The 14,964-nt window shown below is 46.4% G+C and overlaps 1 protein-coding gene across 1 annotated transcript in view; it reads left to right on the top strand.

Annotated features, from left to right (window-relative positions):
* The first annotated feature begins 2,996 nt into the window (after positions 1–2,996).
* LOC147450617 (uncharacterized) overlaps positions 2,997–14,964 on the top strand; it is a 63,847-nt gene continuing 51,879 nt past the window's right edge. Inside the window, exon 1 of the mRNA XM_086519778.1 lies at positions 2,997–3,240. The gene's annotated coding sequence lies outside the window, so the exon portion shown is untranslated. The remainder of the gene's footprint in view (positions 3,241–14,964) is intronic.

Here is a 14,964-nt window from a genome sequence, read left to right as displayed (position 1 = left end):
AGGGTGCCAAGACAAGGTGGGCGACCGGACATTGTAGTCTATATGCATATGCAAAGGGTGGCCAACTCGGAGGTACACTAGCTGTACATGCATGCCCTAGACCTGTGAAGTAGCAGAGTGGTGTAAATCTAGCACCCCCTCTTAGAACCGAATGTTGAACAAACTGCATGAAGCCGAGATGTGAGCCAAATGATGAAGATGTCTGTTGCGATGTCTGCAACAATCTGGGGTGTCCAAACCACCGAGAGATCTCCATGGTAAAGTGTCATCACGAGTAGTGTAGCAAATTGCTATACTCCGCCGATACAGGGTAAAGATACTGTGTGAAGGTCCTAAACTGAGTGTGAAAACAACTCCTTGTCGTAAAAGAAGTGCCAATAGGTCTGCAAGTGTCCTGCTCAATAGGATCTGTGGTGTCTGTAGTCAAACTGTCTGGAGAAAATGGGGAAGCCCATGAACCATCATGAGAATGATGGGAAGCTTGTCAATGCATGAACCTGTAACCTAGTGTAGCCAGGTGGCTAAACTGTGAAAAACTCCAAGAAGGGTAGATGTAGCAATCTGCACCGTAAACGTCCTTCGAATCAAGGAAAGATAGACTAAGCAGTATGCATTGTAGACGCTACTATAAGCTGCAACAATCATCGAGAGACCGCATGAACCACCATGAGATGGTGTCCTGTCAGTAGATAGGGTAATCCAAGATGAGGGGAAAGCCAGACTCAACAGTCTGGGCTGTGAAGAGCCTTTGAGAAGAGGTGTAGTTAGACCAAACTGTCTGCACCGTAATCATCCTGTATGAAGAAGGGAAGCCAGACTGAGCAGTCTGCGCTATGAAGAGCCTTTAGGAGAGGAAAGACCAGACCAATCTGTCTGCGCCGTCTTGCCTGTATCTCCTGCCTCCAATCCTTCGATGTCAACCAAAATATAATACACGCCAACAACGCCACCAAACCACAACTCGGTGTGGCTCTCAATGTGAATGACCTGGGAGTGGCTTACCACCCAGGTCGGGGGATAAGTCTGTTGTAAGGTTACCGAGGGTGAGTGTAAGCAACTCTAATCTAGGAGTGTAGAAGAGCAACTGCACTACCATCCAAGCTAAGTTTTGGGTGACTCCGGATGTAGTCGCCGAATGCCTGATCTCTCGCATCTTGCGGGTAAACTCTCCAAGAGAGTCCAAAGCACTGAAGTCTCACTCCAGTATGTAGATCCAAGCAATGAACCTGTCCAAGAAGAGATCTAAGATCCTCTCCCCAAGCCCATGTAGATGGTCCTGCGTAAGCAAGTGATCTGACGTGTTGAGGTCAAGTGATAAGTGTCTATCCACCCAAGATGGTGGTGTCTTCTTTGGGAATGTCAAAATCCCATATGCCACGAGCATGGCCATATCTCGTGTGAACTCCTCTAATGAGTGCAAAGTGCGTCCATAGCAAACCACCCATCTGGAGTGCGCAACCGCCAAATGATGGCTGGAATGAATGGATCTCCCAAGGATTGTACGTCCGTGTATGATCAAGCCAATGCAAAAGATACCCTGTACTGCAACAGTCATTGAAAGACCGCACGAACCACCACCGGATGGTGTCCTGGCAGGAGGTAACTTCATCCTCTATGAAAAACAAAAGCCATGTGGCTGCTGTCCACCCCAAAAACGCAACTCTGGGGTGATGAAAACACTGCTGTCCAACGATTTCAGCGTGCTCATACACTCCCGACAGGGTCCAGAGTGATGCAGACGGTGTAGGAGGGTGGGGAATCAAAGCTACTGTCCCTGATGGGCTGTAAACAGAGAAAACACAGCATGTGTTTATGGATGAAATCTGTAGCAGATGAAGAGGAACAGGACTGGCAAGGTATCGGATGCTGAGCCGGATCGAGTAGGCAAGATCCAGGGTTGAAAAACTGAGCATTGCCCTCCTGCTGCAAAAACATTGCAGCTATCCAAAACACCAGATTTGACAAAAAACGAGAGTAGATGGAGGGATTTCTGGCGATGAAAATGCCCCAAAAGTGTAGCGTTGGCAGCCAGAAGGAAAAATGATGGCATGATCTGCAAAAACACTGATGCTTTCCAAAAACGCTGGCTATTGTGATTGTTTGGGAGGAGAACCTGATGTTGATGCAGCACAGGATCAATGGAGAGCCTGAAGCTGCTGATACCATGTAAGAGTGCACGTGTGCGGAAGCGTGTGTGTGTGTGTGTGTGTGTGTGTGTGTGTGTGTGTGTGTGAGAGAGAGAGAGAGAGAGAGAGAGAGAGAGAGAGAGAGAGAGAGAGAGAGAGAGAGAGAGAGAGAGAGAGAGAGAGAGAGAGAGAGAGAGAGAGAGAGAGAGAGAGAAGACGCAAACGCAAAGTGTGAGAGGAGGGGGCGATTAGCCCCCCATGACTACCATCAACCACAAGACTTGCAAACACAATGTATGTCAGACTATGACTGTGGGTACCCGCCTGGCTTCATATATAGGTGCCCAAGGGGGAGGTAGGGCAATGCCAGATAAAAGCCCCCACAACCCAACAAGAAAAAATAAAAATATGAGGGTGCACAAACAAGGTGGGCGGCCAAACAATGCAGTCTGTATGCATATGGAAAGGGTGGCCAGCCCGGAGGCACACTAGCCGTACATGCATGCCCTAGACCTGTGAAGCAGTAGAGTGGTGTAAATCTAACAATCCCTCCCCCCTCCTTGCAAGTGTGGTCTTTTTAGATCTAACCTTATTTTTGCCAAAGAAGATATTTAAAATGTTGACTTGTGAATAAGCAATGTGGACGATAAGGCTAGGTGAGTTGATCGACCGATCGTTCTTGGATTTCATTGGGGTCATTGCCCATTTGCAAATGTAAACACGTTTGGAACCTTTTGTGAAACAATCAAAACCTAAATTGTCTTCCGAGGTGCAAATGCGTTTACGTTGCAACCTTTTTGAAACGATCAACCTCAAATTGTCTTTTTGATGAGTTCTAATTTGGTAAGAATACGAAGATAGAAAATGTGCGAAGTCACCTAGGCCAGAGATGAAATGAAGAGAGAGAGAGAGAGAGAGAGAGAGAGAGAGAACGCAGAGCCGCAGACACAAGAGAGGGATAGAGAGGCTCGGCTAAGTTTTGTTGGTCTGATGCGTGCAGACCTGAAGAGCTGACGCGCGTTCAGGAAGAGGATTTGGAGGGCTCCACGCGTACGGGTCGCCGGGCTGACGTGCCGGTTTAGGGTTTGCTCTGTATCCTCGAGTTTCCAAACTGGTAAGATCTGCTTTTCTACAAATTGCCTGCCTTTGTAGCATGTCTACTTCAGATTTGTATGCTGATGCACTACCAGAATGTTCCCAGTTTGCAGTAAGCTTGTGTTCCTTTGTGTGTGTGTGTGTGTGTAGAGAGAGAGAGAGAGAGAGAGAGAGAGAGAGAGAGAGAGAGAGTCCTATTAACGTTCCTGGAAGACCATAGTGACCTATGGGACCAATCAAGGATTGATACGTTCCACTTCTGGGGATGCCAAAAGTATAAGGGAAACTAAGGAATAGGAAACTGCCATGTGAATGATGTAAAATCCAGAATTCTGATGAACAATAAGGGTTTTCATGTAAATGGAGATAGAACCCTTATTCCCAATCATGTAATTAGCAATGCATGTATGTGCTCCTGCAAGTCGCATGCTGGGGTTTCCAAAAGTATAAGGGAAACTAAGGAATAGGAAACTGCCATCTGAATGATGTAAAATTCAGAATTCTGATGAACAATAAGAGTTTTTATGTAAATGGAGATAGAACCCTCAATCCCATTGATGTAATTAGCAACTCATGTATGTGCTCCCTCCTCTTCATGCTGCCCACAAAATGACACTTCTTGCTGTTTTATGCCACCCATATAGCTTTACTTCTTGCTTTTTCTCTCTACTTTAGTGAGCTCTATTTTTTCTCTGCAAGTTCCATTTCCATATTGAGACAGTATCACTACGAGATGTGCTTCGCTGGCCCACTCTGTTTTGTGGGTCGCGTGATACTTGAACTTCATGAGAGTCTGCAATGCTCTCTTCTTTGGGCCACGCCGGAAGTGACGCAAAATAATCTGTTGCGGCTCCATGTCTTCAACTTCGTCTATGATCTCGTGTCCATCTTCTTCAGAAATCTCTGTTGAGGAATATCCTTGAAACCATTTCAAACACAAAACCATAAACATATCCGTTCCTTGTCGAGTGACTGGAAAAAAACTATTCTTCCTAAATGACTGTGCATGAAATGCAAGTGACTGAGTGCCAAACCGTTCACCAAACATATGTCAAAAGTGAGATCTAAACTTGACTTTTCGACCTATAGCTATCGATTGTGGCAAATCACTACGGGCAATCGTGCTCGTGCTTTTCGCGTGAATGTTTCATGCCAAGGAATGAACATGCAAAACCGACTGACAAAACGGGCAATTGTCGCAAGCTGATGACGTGGCATGACCCGACGGACAGAACTGATGATGTGGTAGAAATTGCACGGCAGATGATGTGGCAGATTACGGTTGGGTGCCACATGGTAGCAATATGGATTTCGGCATAACGCACTGACATGCTGACATGGCAGTGTACGGATTTTTGTAATTTGTGTTGCGTGTTTTTTGGGGCAGATTTTAGACAAAACGCTTTTGTGGACTATTTGCTTTTGAGTTTGAAGCTTTTGGGGCTCTGTTTTTGGCATCCTTGTAAAATTTATAAGAGCCCTTGGGGCCTCACTCTGAGGACATTTGGAGGCAGAGTTTGAGAGCAGAGGTCCCTCGGGATTTGTACTTTGCAATCGTGTTGACTCTCTCTCTCTCTCTCACTCTCTCTCAATTGAAGCTTAGTAATTTTGAAGTATTTGTTTGTCTGTTGCTATTGATTTTCGGGTTTGGAGTGTCCAAGCCGGTTACAGTGGTATCGGAGCACAAAAAGATTCTTCTTCTACGGAGGATCCGATCCTTTTTGCAGAGCACACAGGTTTTTGTGAAAGAATCTTCGTGTCGCGACCTAGGACTTATTAGCCGCTCCCACCCTTCGTACATCGTGCATCGGGCGCGCTCCCTCCCTTCATCGCTCTGTCTTACAGGGCATAAGCCATAAAGAATTCCAGATTACTTATGGGTTTTCTCGGAGAATCTGACAAAGATAACACCTTTAGGTGGGCGGGCAAAAGAAAAGTTGACGGCGCAGGAATTGAAGAAAAGAATGAAGATTTGGACAGATTCTTGGTGGAGAATTTTGCCAGAGCGGAGTACAAACGTCAACTGCAGGTTGACACATGTGTGAAAAGATTGATCAAGTACTCTAGAGATCCAAGACTTGCGAAACACCTGAAGGATTACCCGATTGAAAAGTTTTACTCGAGACTCAGCAACTTCAGGCTCCTCATGTCCAAGGCCCATCTCCGCATCAGGTTTCTCTCTCAAGATCAGATCTGCTAGCGTTTTTTGCATTAGCCAGGCAAGCGACAAGATGCTGAGTTCTCTGTCATGGAGGACCCCTCTCCACCTACGTTTTTTTGCAGATCCACATGGCGATCACCTTCTGGCTGCAAGCGCTAGCCTTCTCAGGCTGTTTCCCTCGTCAGAACACCCCTCCCTCTACCTGCGTTTTCAGCCAGCAGATCTACGTTTTTTTGGACAGCAGCACTTGCGTTTTTGGGGCTGAATTGCCAGCGTTTTCTGGACAGCAAGTCAGCATTTTAGCAGAAGGGGGCAGCGCTGGGCCTTATGAAACCGGCCCGTGGGGCGGTAGGCTTTGGCTTTCACACGAAATTCTTTACTTTAGACACACACAGAGAGAACATGCAAAGGAAACCTGTGATGGGAATTAACACTTAAGTACACACATGGCTCGGAAGCTAGAATGCCCTGAGCAGACGTCGACAACCTGTAGGCCCCAAAATTGGTGCCCCTTTCGGTATTTCTTTATTCTTTGAGAGGGTAAATTACAAAGTAGAGTCCTGGGAATCCTTTACTTGTATCCCGCTAGATACTACCCGGTCTGGCCAAATTTCGGCAGCATAACAGCCCTAAAACTTGCGCGAAACCAATTCCCTGCTGGAACTCACTTCCACTAGCATATACCCTCTGATTCCTGCCCAAAAACAGTAAATTCAACACGTTGTATTTACTTGTTTTTGCCCTGTTTTTTGCCCCAAACAGTCCCCTAGGTGGCCTCTGCCATTGGGGCACGATTCCCAAGGGTTCTGGCTTTCGTATGGCTAAAATAAGTCAATTTACAGTGCATACACAGCGCTGATTTCGCACCTGTACGGTGAGGTTATGACCCTCACCGGTGCCTGCTTTGGAGTAGCAGTTAGCTACCTTGTTTCTGCTCAAGGAGGCTCTTGCCTCGGCACAAAAGCATGAACCCACACAGTTGTACATCAGTCAAATGAGGAGCCCTCTTGTGGGGCATCACTCCTCGCACCACACTGTACATGAGAGGGAAAGAAAGCACTCCATAGCTCTTAACCTGTGAGACAGGAAACTTAAATATGAGCCTCCCAGCTATAAATTCAGTGCCACTTCTTGATGCATGAGTCAAGTGCACAGAAATGTGCCACTTGGCGCATTTTCAAGCATTTTCTCGTTTCGGGTTTGTCGCTTAAAAATCTTTCGAGTGGTTGCTCAGTTGACTTCGCGGCAGAGTTGTAAAATGTTCCCCTAGTCATACCGAAGGTAACGACGCGAAAACATTTCACGGCCCAAAATAGCAGTTTCTTAAATTTTAGGAAATGATTCCGTTGGGCTCCCACTGGTCATCTGACCATCTATCCTCATTGGGACGCATCCAAAAGTGCAATGTGGCCCAACTGTTGGATACTTTCTGTTGGTAGTCCCACCTTGACTGTGTGCCTTTATTGAGTTCACTTCCTAGTATCCACCAACTTACTAAGTGCAACGGGGGGACCTACATGATCTTGCTCTGAGCCTAGACATCCTCTCACTATACGAATTCCAGTGCCGACCACTTCCCGTGTGCGGGTGAAACTACCGTTCACATTGGCCATACAATGTTCGACAATTTGCTACTTCAAAAAGAGGGTCTCAAAAATAAAACAAAAATCATTGGAAAGAAACCAACAACTAAGGTTAGCAGGTGCTACGTCCTCGTGACATAGTTAACAACTGCCACGTCCCCGTGACATACCCCCTTCTTGAAATCGCAAACGTCCTCGATTGCATACCATAAATACACGCCATTGATGATTTTGTGCTATCGACACTCTTTTATCATTGCATGTATCCGCAAGAAAGATCGTACACATAGATACAAATGACTTAATGAGACCTTCATACTTTTGTCATTTCCATCTATTACACTGATTTCATATGTACATTTGGTGTGCTAGCTCTATCATTACCCCTCCTTTGCACACGTCGGGTTGGGGCATAGGTAGGCTGTAACCCAAAGACTTCAAGGTAAAGTTGCAATACATTTGGTGACTCTGACAGTTCATGCTCTTCCATCCACTTTGCATCCATAGGCGGATGGTTCTTGAACTTCACCAAATAACGTCTTGCAACTTGTCCTTTTAACTTTTCTGTCCTTATGTGCCGAAACTTGCTCAGGTGCCAAGATCTCATCAAGTTCCTCATCCTCATTTTGCATATCTTCTGGCACATCACCCACGAAGGGTCTAAGAAGACTCACGTGAAATGCATTATGAATCTTCCATGCATAAGGCAATTTCAGCCTGTAAGCCACATCGCTGGTCTTGTCAAGCACTTGAAAAGGCCCATAGTAACGCATAATGAGCTTAGGAAACAGCCGTTCCTTGCCCTTCATCTTCTTTAACCTTGCCTTTTCGAACCTTAACAATACCCAATCACTAGGTGATAATAGCAATTCACGACGGTGACGATTAGCAGCCTTTTTCTGCTTTGCCCGATTCTTCTCCAAGGCAACTTTAATTTTCTTATACATCTCATCCATGTTCTCAACATATCGATCTGCCTCAAAGATGTTGTCCTTTGTATGCAAAATAGGAGGAACTTTTTTGCTGCCTTCAACAATCTCAAATGGTGCCTTGTTTGTGGACGAATGCACCGTATTGTTGTACGCATACTCAAGCATAGGGCAAATACTGTTCCCACTTGCTCTTATTATCTGACACAGCATTTCAGCAGATCTAAGACAATAGAATTAGCCTCGTCTGACTGTCCATCAGTTTGTGGATGAAGCGAAGACGAGAACTTGAGCGTAGTGCCCATGTTCTCAAACAATCCTCTCCAGAACAAACTGGTCATGCGAGGATCACGATCACTGATAATGGATTGTGGCAAACCATGGTACTTAAACACATTGTACATAAACAAGCGTGCCATCTTATCAGATTTTATCTTCTTCCTGACAGGGATAAAATGGGCCTGCTTGCTGCTGAACCTGCAGATAATGGTCCATATACCATCATTCCCTGTTGGCGTTCTTGGAAGATCAAAGATAAAGTCCATAGCAATGCTTTCCCATGGCTTATCCGGAATCGGCAGTGGTTGTAACAACCCTGGTGCCTTTTACCTGTCAAACTTGACCTTTTGGCAAATTATGCATGCTCGCACAAAGGCATCCACATCTCTCCTCAAGGTAGGCCAATAGAAGAATGTCTCTATCGCTTTAACTGTCGCATCAATACCACGATGCCCTTCATACGGTGGGACATGACTCTCTTCCATGACCTTATGTTGCAGTGGCCTTGTGACACAAAGTCTGCCATGCATCATCATAAAACCATCTTTGAGGAGGTAGTGCTCATGATGTTGCCCCTCTTGCAACTGTTCAAAGATCCTTGCAAAATCTTCATCAGTAGCATACTGTTCCTTCATGTCATCTAACTCATGATGATAAGGAATTGACACAACTGAAATTTGTGGCTTCCTTGATAACGCATCAGCCACAACATTCTTCTTGCCTTCCACATGCATAATCTGGAAGTGGAACATGGAAAGAATGTTTGCCCATCGCATATGCTTTTCGGATAACTTTGACTGTGTCAAGAAGTATCGCAAGGTCTGATGGTTTGTCTGGACAACAAAATCAGCACCTAAGAGGTAGTGCTTCCAGCTAGAAAGCGCATGAATCACGGCCAAGAGCTCTTTCTCATAGACTTGCATAGTCTTCTCTGGCCCTTGCAAAATTCGGCTTTCATAAGCTACTACCCATCCGTCTTGCATTAGCACTGCTCCAATGCTACTGCCACACGCGTCACACTGGACCACAAATGACTTCCTGAGGTCTGGCAAAACAATTACTGGATCTGAAGTCAACTTTTCCTTTAAGAGACTAAAAGCTGAAATCTCTTTTTGGGTCCATTTGAAAGCGACCTCTTTCTTTTGCAATGTGTGAAGAGGCGATGCTATCTCTGCAGAATTCCTAATAAACCTTCTATAGTAGGAACACAATCCCAAGAAGCTTCTTACATCGTGCACAGTCTTCAAGTCTGGCCATGTCTTAATAGCTTCGACCTTTGCGGGATCCATTTTGACACCATCGTTTGAGAATGTGGCCAAGAAAGTGGATCTCTTCCAAGAAGAATTCACTTTTCTTCGGATTGACAAGTAACCTGTGACTACACAGCTCTTCAAACACAATGGTCAAGTGACGCCTATGCTCCTCTTCATTCTTCGAATAGACTTATCATGTTATCGAAGAACGTCCCAACAAACTATTGATGCGAGCGGAAAATCCGGTCCATCATTCTGTTGAACGTCGTAGGAGCATTTGTTAACCCCAACCGGCATCACTAGAAACTCATAAAGACCAAATGTCATTCTAAACGCAGTCTTGTGCACATCCTCTTGCCTTTTACGAATCTGATGGTACCCATTCTTAAGGTCTATCTTGCTGAAAATTGCAGCACCCTTTGAATGATCGAGAATACATCAATTCGCGGAATAGGAAACTTATTCTTGATGGTATTCTTATTTAACGCACGGTAATCAATACATATGCGCCATGAGCCATCCTTCTTCTGCACTAGGAGCATTGGGGAGCAAAAGGGTGAAGAACTAGGCTGAATCAGCCCCTTCTCTAATAACTCCTCAACCTGGCCCATAATCTTTGCGCCGCACTAACCCTGGAGGGAGGTCTATTTGGTGGGCTACACCCTGGCACCAAATCTATCCGATGGTCCTGAGGTCTCTCTGGCGGCAATTGCGACAGTAATGAATCAGAAAAACAGTCACTAAACTTTTGTAAAAATGCTGACCTTTCTTTATCTAACACAGATAAATTTGACTGATCACTATCTGAGACATCACGTGCAAAAATCAAGTACATAGAAAGATGATTCTTTATTACAGTAGTGATAACAGAAGTAGATACAATAGGAACAGACTCCCCTTTGAGCTTTACATCCAAAACATGAGTTTTGTCCCTATGCTAAAGGGTGATTGTCTTGCCAAAGACATCCAACACGCCATGTACTCTGAACATCCAGGGAATTCCAAGTAGTGCATCGCACCCTTCCAATGGCATGATATAAAATTCTTCTGTGTCCACATATGACTGAATATGGAGACGCATCTCTCCAATAATGGGAGTAACACACTCTGAGTGGCTAGGACATGCCAACCCTGCCTGTGCTGTGTATCCCATCTCTTCAGCTCTGATGCCCAGCTTCATAGCTAACTCTGGTGAGTTAAAGTTGGCTTTGGCACCTGGATCAAAGAAGATGAGTGCCGTCTGATCCCTAACTTTACCCCATGTCCTACATAACTCACTGGCATCTGTACTGGGCCTATCACCCACCATGTCTGGCACAAACCTGCCGTGGGTTTAGGCTTTTTGCCTTTCTGGTCTTCTTTATCCTCTGAGTTAGCTGGTCTTTTCCTTTGTGGACAATTGGTAGCAAAGTGACTAGGCTGCTCGCATATAAAGCATTTATTTTTAGCCATAAGGACCTTCTTTTCCTCAAGCGACTTGCGCACAAAAGGCTTCCTTTTCTGTTTCTTTGCCTGCGCTCCAGAAGTCTCGGCTGAATCCTTGTCTTTAGTGGCCTTTTCTGACCCATGTGACGCATTAGGAGCCGTTTTCACAAAGGGCTTCTTCGCTGAATTTTTCTTTTGCTGCCCTTCTTTCTCGTTGCTTGGAAACCCACTGTCCTCTCCTTTCAACAAGGCAAGACCAGTGTTAGCAACTTCCATAAGCTGAGTGAGGGTAGCCACTCTGTTCTTGGTACAGTAATCGCGAAGCCCTTTAGGCAGCCCACAACAGTACGTCTCTATCTGCTCTATCAATGGCACAAATCTGCAGGAGGTCACTGAGAGTAACACTTTACAAAACCTCCGATTGTACTCCAGCAAGCTCTTGCATGTAGCCGAAGTAAGTTGGTGCCAATCTGTCATGACGTCGACTTCAAATTCATTTGACAGCCAAGCAGATGCAAACATTTGCTTGAAATAAACCCAAGTGGCGGGTGCATGTCCTTGCATTAACAATGTCGTCCACCATGTAAGCGCATTGTCCTTTAAGAAAGTGGCAGCTTTCCTGACCTTAGAGGCCTCTGTAAAACTCACTCCTGCGTAAGCTGTATCAAACTGCTAAAGGAAAGTGAGAGCCTTTGCCTTATCCTCGAAGCCACTGAAAGTGCTAAACTTTATAGCTGCACCACCTTCTTTGTAAGCTTTCGGCTTCTCTAGTGCCCCAAGTTGTCATATGAATAGGTTGCAACATGGGCACTGTAGTAGGCATGATCGGCACATCTTGGCTATTCACATTTTGTGTCAGAGGTGCGATATTTGGGTGTTGTCCAGAAAAACTAGCCATGCCAAAATGACCCTGTGGCACCCCAAACTGGCCCTGGTTGCACTGAAAACCCTGCTGCATGCCGATACTACCGTACATGGGGTTTGGCATCATGCCTTGCATACCCCCAAACATTGTTCTTGGCATGTACGGGTGGCTTCCAGGCACATAACCAACCATACTTTGGAACACTGATCCACCTCCGAAATACCCAGGATGTACCGTGGGTGGTGGAAAAACTGGGTGCATTGCTTGGTATCCAGTTCCTTGTCCATTCAAGACAGCATGCGGGCTCTGAAAGGTGGCGGGCTGAATTGGCATAACCTGGGGAATAGGCGTTCTAGCCACCTGTTCAAGCACGGGAGGAACTTGTTTTGGAGCCCCTGACTCCGTAACATGTGAGTGTTCCCTATCCTGCTGAATTGCATTAAGTACTTGGGCTTGAGCCTCAACAAGCTCCGTACGCGGTGTAGGTTGCCTATTTTGCTGTTGCACTGGTGGCGGTTGCAAGAACTCCATAAACCTTGGATTCTGCACCAGTTTCGAAAAGACATTCACCGCGGCAACTAACGGAGTCCTGAACGCATCATCCTCAAGTTGCCCAGTCATAAAGCCCTGTACTATTGGAGGGACATTCACATTAACAAGAGGTACAGTCTAGCGTGGCCGTGAGCTCTCGCCAATCTCGAAGACCATAGGAATTTCCTGTCTGTCCTTTGAGGAGGAACCCTCTTCCATAATGCCCTTCCCTTTGTCGGCCATAGTGTAATCCCGCGTTCTTGTACTCTGTGTCTTTACCCAAAACAACCGAGGCTCACTCTTTGAGGAAAAAGTGATTGATGTCTCGGCAACGGAACCTTGAAACCGGCTTGTGGGGCGGTAGGCTTTGGCTTTCACCCGAAATTCTTTACTTTAGACACACACAGAGAGAACGTTCAAAGGAAACCTGTGACGGGAATTAACACTTAAGTACACACACGGCTCGGAAGCTAGAATGCCCCGAGCAGACGCCGACAACCTGTAGGCCCCAAAATTGGCGCCCCTTTTGGTATTTCTTTATAATTACAAAGTAGAGTCCTGGGAATCCTTTACTTGCATCCCGCTAGATACTACTTGATTTGGTCAAATTTCGGTAGCATAACAGCCCCAAAACTTGCGCGAAACCAATTCCTTTGCTAGAACTCACTTCCATTGGCATATACCCTCTGATTCCTGCCCAAAAACAGTAAATTCAGCACGTTGTATTTACTGGTTTTGCCCTATTTTCAGCCCCAAACAGTCCCCTAGCTGTCCTCTGCTAGTGGGGCACGATTCCCAGGGTTCTGGTGTCCGTATGGCTGAAAAACAGTTAATTTACAGCGCATACACAACGCTGATTTCGCACCTGTACGGTGAGGTTATGACCCTCACTGGTGCCTGCTTTGGAGTAGCAGTTAGCTACCCCTGTTCCTCCTCAAGGAGGCTCTTGCCTCAGCACACAAGCATGAACCCACACAGCTGTACATCAGGCAAATGAGGAGCCCTCTTGTGGGGCATCACATAACTGCACGTAGGGGGGGGAGAGAGCAGTGTGTAGCGTGCAGGGCATCACTCCTAGCACCACACTGTACATGAGTGGGAAAGAAAGCACTCCATAGGTCTTAACCTGTGACAGGAAACTCAAAAATGAGCGTCCCAGCTATAAATTCAGCGCCACTTCTTGATGCATGAGGCAAGTGCACAGAAATGTGCCACTTGGCGCATTTTCAAGCATTTTCCCGTTTCGGGTTTGTCACTTAAAAATCTCCCGACTGGTTGCCCAGTTGACTTCGCTGCAGAGTTGTAAAATGTTCCCCTAGTCATACTGTTAGGTGCAGCGGAATGATTGTTTGCGCTTTGCTCAAGATGAGTGCTCCGAACTGTGCTCAAGGTTCCTTTTAGTTCTTATGGAAGGGAGAGCCTTCCGTTCTTAGTGGAAAATGCTATGATCAGGAACAAAGTGAATGGACAATGTGCATGCAAGTGTATGAGACTGAGAGATAGAGAGAGAAGAGAGATACGACACCAGAGACGTTGTAAAACCCTCCTCCGAAGGCCCCACTCTCGTCGGCGAGAGTGGTCTACTTTTGATTGCACAAAGTGGTACAATGACTATGCAATGGACTGATGCAATCTGGGACTATGCCGATGACGACGACGGTGATGACGACGACGACTTGAAGGCTGAAATCTGTGGTCTTCTAACTACTGATTTTCGGGACTGTTTCGGTGGCTGAAAATGACTGTTTTGGCTGCGTTTTTATGGCTGAAAATGGGGGAACTTCTGCATCCAACTGGGGCTGATTCTACTGCTGCTCCATAGGGCTGAAAATGCTGTGGTTCTGATGCGGCAAGGGCTGAAAACCACTAACGCTGATCTGCTGTTCTGATGGCTGGAAACACTGCCCCTTCGGCTGCGTTTATGGCTGAAAATAGCAAACGCTGGCAGATCTTGATAGCTTTAGCAAAAACACTGGGCTTCTGGTATGCTGGCGATGAAGACAAGGCTGAAACGCCAGGACTAGGGGGTGGAGATGATGATGATAAAAAACGCTAAGCTGAGGGATTCTGTGGCGATCAAGGCACTGCTGAAAATGCCAGATCTGGGAGGGTCACTGTTGCAACCAAAAACGCTAGCTACTGGAGAAGGTAGCGCCAAGGTTTGGGGGGGGGGGGGGGGGGGGGGGTCCCTGCGGGTTCTGCTGAGAAGTTGCCTGTTGAGCGGGGAGCTCCTGTTGCCTCGGAGCACTCATCTTGAGCAAAGCGCAAACAATCATTCCGCTGCACCTTACATTGGTATCAGTGCTTTGGCAGTGTTCTGTATCACTCAAGGAAAGAACCACAAGAATCACATAATTTTTTTGCTTGTTGAGGTCGCACGAACCCAAGTTCGCTTGGGCGTGTCGATTCCTAATCGTGTTTTTTGAAGAGTGACAGGAATCCCAAGAAAGAAGGGCTTGTCCAGCCTCCCCTTGTGTCTCTTTTCACTCAATGAGAGCGGACCATGCACTTAGCGGCCGGCCAATCGACGTGAGGTGGGAAAAAGCAACCTTGGTGTGAGCGCAAGGCCGCCAAGGGGTGCGCCCGCGGAAAAGAGTAGAACTCGGGTGAAGAGAAGATCCTTCTCAAACGCGATTTGCAAGTGAAAGAAAACCTCAAGACCCTCAAGACCCCCAAGAACCAAGACCCCCAAGAACCCAAGTTCCTCGTGAACTTAA

The sequence above is a fragment of the Adiantum capillus-veneris genome, chromosome 9 (assembly GCF_014529385.1).
Source record: "Adiantum capillus-veneris isolate H3 chromosome 9, ASM1452938v2, whole genome shotgun sequence".
Lineage (NCBI taxonomy): Eukaryota > Viridiplantae > Streptophyta > Polypodiopsida > Polypodiales > Pteridaceae > Adiantum > Adiantum capillus-veneris.
Note: the sequence above shows the minus strand (reverse complement) of the source record. Positions and strands in the feature narration are given on the sequence as shown.